This window comes from Sycon ciliatum, unplaced genomic scaffold (genome assembly GCF_964019385.1).
Source record: "Sycon ciliatum unplaced genomic scaffold, ocSycCili1.1 SCAFFOLD_2641, whole genome shotgun sequence".
Classification (NCBI taxonomy): Eukaryota; Metazoa; Porifera; class Calcarea; order Leucosolenida; family Sycettidae; genus Sycon; species Sycon ciliatum.
Genome location: NW_027044573.1, coordinates 1 through 6,284, shown reverse-complemented (window position 1 = coordinate 6,284; position 6,284 = coordinate 1). Strand labels below are relative to the sequence as shown.

At 46.5% G+C, this 6,284-nt stretch overlaps 1 long non-coding RNA gene across 1 annotated transcript; it reads left to right on the top strand.

Annotated features, from left to right (window-relative positions):
• The first annotated feature begins 231 nt into the window (after window positions 1-231).
• On the top strand, window positions 232-6,272 carry LOC135830434 (uncharacterized). The gene is made up of 3 exons (XR_010556033.1): window positions 232-503; window positions 5,550-5,635; window positions 5,891-6,272. It is a non-coding gene; the product is annotated as an uncharacterized LOC135830434 (long non-coding RNA).
• The last annotated feature ends 12 nt before the right edge of the window (window positions 6,273-6,284 follow it).

Sequence of the window (6,284 nt, the reverse complement as noted above, 5' to 3'; positions counted from 1 at the left end):
GTACTATGTACTCTTGATTATGTATACAGGATAGATTCCGCTGCACCAGGCCAGGGGCGTCCGTCATTTCTTGTGCATGCGAGATCAAGAGATGACCTAAGTAAGTTCAAAGGTCAATTAGTTAGCACTCAGCCGATCTTCTACCGTAGCTTCGTCGACATCGAGTCCACCAACTGTTTAGAGTAGATCTATCAAGATTATTCACTTCTATTATCAGTGTTTCATATCGGCTAGCCGTTGCAGGATATCATGGTCGTGCTGATGATTGTGTGGTGGAGTAGATCTACCTGATGCTTGACCTAGAACTGATGGGCAAAGGCGTAGCGAAGCATTCGTTATTCACATTCTGCTTCGGTCGTCACGTCAGTAAAGTAGACATCGTTGTTGTCGGACCAACATACCAAGCCCTACTGACCTGGCTACTACCAGGCAGTAAGCATGGTGGGCCGTGTGCTCTTGCTCCTTCTGCTCTGTACCGTCAGCACAAGCAATGTGAATGCCTTGTAAGTCGCATCATAGATTAGAGGCCCGTGTTATCAAGAGTATATAATCCCCCAAGAGTGTGCAACTCTGCATATGGGGTCTCCGACGGCGAAAACTCACATCACGTGTCTCAGATACCTTTGTACTACGTACAAACGTAGGATAGCGTGCGCGCAATCCGAAAATCTGCCGTGATCATGCTGGGGATTTGCATACGTGCAAGAGTCCATAGCCCAAGAGTATGCAACTGTGATCTCTTTTCTATGGGCCAACCGCGCGGCGCGCTGCCTTCATTACATCATTCAGCTGCAGTCCGCGCACTGCGGGAAATCAAACACCGCACTTTCCCTCTAGTTTGAAATGAACTTTCGTACGGAACTGGAGTTCACGCGCCAGAATTCAGAGATTGTGTAGGTACTGGAACGAATCGAGCAAAAACGGATGGGCTCGTGCGAGAAATTGAGAGTTTGAATGCATGCTTTCAGAGCGTAATGAAGGCAAGTTACGTAATGAAGGCAGCGCGCCACGCATGCACCCATAATCACAGTTGCATACTCTTGGGTTATGGACTCTTGATACGTGCAGTGAGTTTCTGTCAGAGAGTGCTTTTTTTAGTACTCCGCTGCTCGCTAAAACGGGCTGGAAACGTACAACTGCGACATTGCACCACGTGATGTGAGTTTTCGCCGTCGGCGTACCCCATAGAAAGGGTATCAGGAGTTGCACACTCTTGGGGGGTTATATACCCTTGGTGTTATCTGTAAGGCCCTCTGCAGTCTACGTACATAGAACATCCAGTACAAAATCACATAAAACCTAAAAGGCAACATTTTTCCACGCCTGCATTCAGACTACACAGTCATTTACATGCAACATACAGGCGACCTTTGACCCTACACAATTGCGCAAGGGGCCTGGGATGTGTGAAAGCATGCATTTTTAAAGGGGAAGTATACCCTAAAATCAAATTTTCACCAGTTGTAGTCTTCCGGGTGCTTAGTCGAATGGTCTTGGTTCGAGGAAGCTGAGACGCTCCCTTCCTCCTTTATTCCCAATCGAACTCGCACACTTCCACCGAAACTGGGTGACTGTGCCCTACTGTGCCTGAGGGCAGGATGACCAGGTGACTGGTGAACGCATGAGCACGTGACCGCTCACTCAACCGTGTTCGATTGGGAATAAGGGCCGAACGCTGCATCGCAGTCTTTTCGGACCAAAAACAGTCGACTCAGCGGCCAAAAGACTACAACATATGGACCAATCGCGGTCATCCGTGCTTTTATAAGAACGAAACGGCGTTTTAGTGACTTTTGCATACAAATCCCTATCTAGTAGGGCGCAGTCACTCAGTTTCGGTGGAAGTGCGCGAGTTCGATTGGGAATAAAGGAGGAAGGGAGCTTCTCAGCTTCCTCGGACCAAGACCATTCGACTCAGCACCCGGAAGACTACAACTGGTGAAAATTTGATTTTTTAAGGTATACTTCCCCTTTAAGCAGCCGGCAGTCGTACAAAGTGTGTACATTTGTACGACTGCCTTGTGAAAACGAACTTAGAAGTTGCGACTTCGGCGGTAATAGTCTTGAAGTTGGTTGCTCCAACGAGGAGCACACGCTTCTTGCCGAACTTGACACTTGACTGACTCACGACTGCCATCCGGAGCACACGAGGAGCACGTCGCACCTTCCGCTCGGCAAACCTGAAAGAAAGCACCACTCCCTGCTCAATACACAGTGTTTCGGGGAATTCACCCCTCATCAGTTGAGCTTGAGTAGGCTGAGGAAGATTGTGCCTGAAAAGCACCACTTATATACTGCTCTCCAGGCCAAACCATCACCAGGGATACAAACTTACAGAGACGCTTTGTTTCCAGCGCGACAAACACCTCGTGAAGCCCCAGGTAGCAGCGTGAGTCAGAGTCGCTCATGGAGTTGTGCTAAACAGACGTTGAGAGCCAGTATAGCTTTTCACAACGCTGTCACCTCCAACAACTAGTCGCACGTCCACGTGAGGGACAACAATACGAACTTAGAAGTTGCGACTTCGGCGGTAATAGTCTTGAAGTTGGTTGCTCCAACGAGGAGCACACGCTTCTTGCCGAACTTGACACTTGACTGACTCACGACTGCCATCCGGAGCACACGAGGAGCACGTCGCACCTTCCGCTCGGCAAACCTGAAAGAAAGCACCACTCCCTGCTCAATACACAGTGTTTCGGGGAATTCACCCCTCATCAGTTGAGCTTGAGTAGGCTGAGGAAGATTGTGCCTGAAAAGCACCACTTATATACTGCTCTCCAGGCCAAACCATCACCAGGGATACAAACTTACAGAGACGCTTTGTTCAAGCTCAACTGATGAGGGGTGAATTCCCCGAAACACTGTGTATTGAGCAGGGAGTGGTGCTTTCTTTCAGGTTTGCCGAGCGGAAGGTGCGACGTGCTCCTCGTGTGCTCCGGATGGCAGTCGTGAGTCAGTCAAGTGTCAAGTTCGGCAAGAAGCGTGTGCTCCTCGTTGGAGCAACCAACTTCATGCCTTGTGAAAGTACGATAAATGCAGGAAAGTTGCCTTGTACAGGTTGTCCCCCGTTAATACGAGTCCGGTTAGTACATAAACCCCGTTAGTACATAAGAAATCTCAAGTCCCGGACGAAACGGGGTCACTTCCATACAAATTTTGTCGGTTAGTACATAATTCGTTAGTACATAAACCCCGTTAGTACATAACATTTCTCCGTGCCCGCATGTCACCTACCTCAATAGTACATAATTTGTTGGTCTTTTGGCCTTCCAGTGGAGGCACATCGTGTTCTACAAAAAACTTGTGGAGCTCAGAAATCAGAGCGCACATCACAAACCGACAAAGCTCTGTTTTTTTCCGAGTGACTGTACAGGCGCGACTGGGCATGTATCATGTAAACTGTAGAATCTTCGCTGTGACCGTTATAACATAATTTTTATGTTGTATCGAGGGAATCAAGAATATCTTGCTGCCTAGTCGTGGTAGCAAGAAACACTCAGAAAAGTTAGTTGAAAAAGTGAAAAATTATGGTACACAAGCAAGTTATGTACACTTTCGTTTAGTACATGAACCCCGTTAATACATAACATTTGTCAAGTCCCAGAGATTATGTATAAACGAGGGACGACCTGTACAAGGAAAGGAAGGATTGGGCAGCTTTTTAGGCTTCCCGCCAGATTCTTGTAGCTGTCTTGGAAACTTCTATGCAAATGTGACTTATAGGCTGTTTTGTATCTAGTCTGAAGAGGGCCTTAGGACTAGGTGGGTGCTACATAGACATACCAGTGTGTAGACTCCGATTCAAGAGCTCTGTACGATAATTTTTATAATTTTTTAATTATTATGATGAAGAAAGGAAAAGGACAAAATGTTACGAGTTATGACTTTCTTCATCATAACTATATTGGCTCACCATCTGAGTTCAATTTTTTAATTTTTTACAATAATCACTTTGGTTCATACAGTCCCCGATGTAGAGGATGTAACCCGAGTCAGAGGGTTATCCCGGCTGAATATAAATCCCGACTGCGATAGCAGGAGGGTTTCATATGAGGGTTTCATATGAGGGTACGGTATAGCCCGACTACGAGCCCGACTACGAGGGTCATATCCTACTTATGCCAGGTACCCCTACGCATTTCCAGAACAACGAACCTATTTGGAGATCTCCTACATGTACATCATGCAGTACATGAACATGTTCTGCTGGTTATCAGTTGTCAATTGAAAGAATGGTCGAGCAAGATCAGAAGGAGATTCCTCCTTGGATGTTTGGCATAAGATTCCCTTTCAGTTCCAGTGCATATTGTAGCATCTTGTCTCGTGAGCAGTGCGGAAGTCAACTGAGTTGCTGGGGTGCTGGAGTTGTCGTTGAATCAAACCACTGTCACTAGTTAGACTACAGTTTGGACTCTTTGGGAGTAAATGGCACAGTGCTGATTTCATTACATGCGGCATCTTATAAATCAATTTTGCTTACTTGCAAGTAGATGAATTTTCATGCACTGTTTTGTATCACTGTATCACATTTCAGTCCATTCTACCATTTTCCAATCGGTTTAGGTGGATTTGAAGTACACTCTTTATCATAAACTTAGTTACGAAGGAGACAGTCTGTTGATGATCTTCAACTCTTCGAAGTACAATGTATATTGCTGATCTATTCGGGACACTTCGTGGTTATTCGACGTTCTTTGTCCTCAGATTCAGTATAACAGAATACTCGGCAGACGAATTCCAGGTCATTCTTCTTTTCCATTGTGTACTGTTCCTCGTCAGTAATAAATGCCGTTCTGTGTGGAGTGTACATGTGCATGTGGTGTATGTTCTGTCTGTTGTGAATGGTCCGTGCGCTGGAGTACTGCCGCCGTACAAGTTCACTGCCTTTCAGGCAGTGAACTTGTACGATGGCAGTGTCCCAGCGTACGTACCGTGCACCGGAATTTATATTCAGTATAAATCCCGCGCGGGATTTGCGCGGGATTTATACTGGCCATTATAACCATGGCTAGACGAGCGCTGATTGGCTGAAAACAGGCCCTCCGTAGCGTACCATGGTATAACTGCGGGTATCCTATGGAAACCGGCGAAATCCCCAGTCCGGGATAGAATCAAGCAGATGTAGGATTACAAATATGTACATGGCTAACAGGTTTCTGGTTGCAGTCCGGAACACTGTTTTGCGCACAGTGTGTCCTGACTGTCCTCCGCCTTGTGCTATGACGTCATCATCATAATAATGATGGCTATCTATAATGTAGAGTCATTGTGAGTGTACTCATGACGACCATGATTGACAACAAGAGTACAAAACCCGGTTTTGTACTCTTGTTGTCTTGCATGGCTACATGTACATGTACACTATACAGGCATGGTATTTGATAGGCACATGTAGCATTCGCATACACCATGGGCTCCCCTTGGAAGATAGTGTCTGCTTGTGTCAGTGGCGAGTGTATAGTGTACACGTACACAGCTGAGCGCACACCTAAGCTTCAAATTGTATGTATCTGACTGATACGTGTTGCACTTTTCAAATGCCGATTCAGCCTATTCCCGTTCAAGCCACAGATCCCAGGTGATGAGCACAATGAGCACGGAGGGCAGCAACAGCAGTCCCAAAGCGCCAACACAGGTTAGTGCTTGGACAGATCATGATGCAAGCATGTGTTACGCTGCACGCTGCTGCACTTAAGTTGCACTGTTTGACTTTGTGACACAATGGGTTTGCGATGCTTTCACACCTACAAGTACGCATCCGATGCAAAACTGTGATGGGAGTTTGATGGTCAAAATCCCATCACAGTTTTGGCCAGGGTTTCTTTTTTCTTGGGCACTGATGCCAATCAAGGTGTATTTATTTATGTTGTATCATGTACTGCTATTTTAGTGACATCGGCTGCTACATCGCCTGCTACACCGACTGCTACATTAGCTGCTGCAACGGCTGCTACATTAGCTGCTACATCGCCTGCTACATCATTTTCTTTTCAATTCTCTACGCACCGTGGCGCTCCTGACACAGCAGAGCACTGTAGCAGTGTGTCTTTTGAGTGCAGAATTATCATTCACAATTTGCGGCCAGGAATTCTATATCACTGGGGACGCAGCAAGTTGCCTGACCCCATAGCAGATAAGACTGAAATCCTGAACGCAACTAAGCAACTCGTACCAGTGGGAGGAAAAAGAGACAATAACTGTCGTTTGGAATGTGGTCTTTCCCTGGTAGTATCACCACATCTACTGAATCCTCTCGACTTCACCTATGCATATCGCTGTGGAGC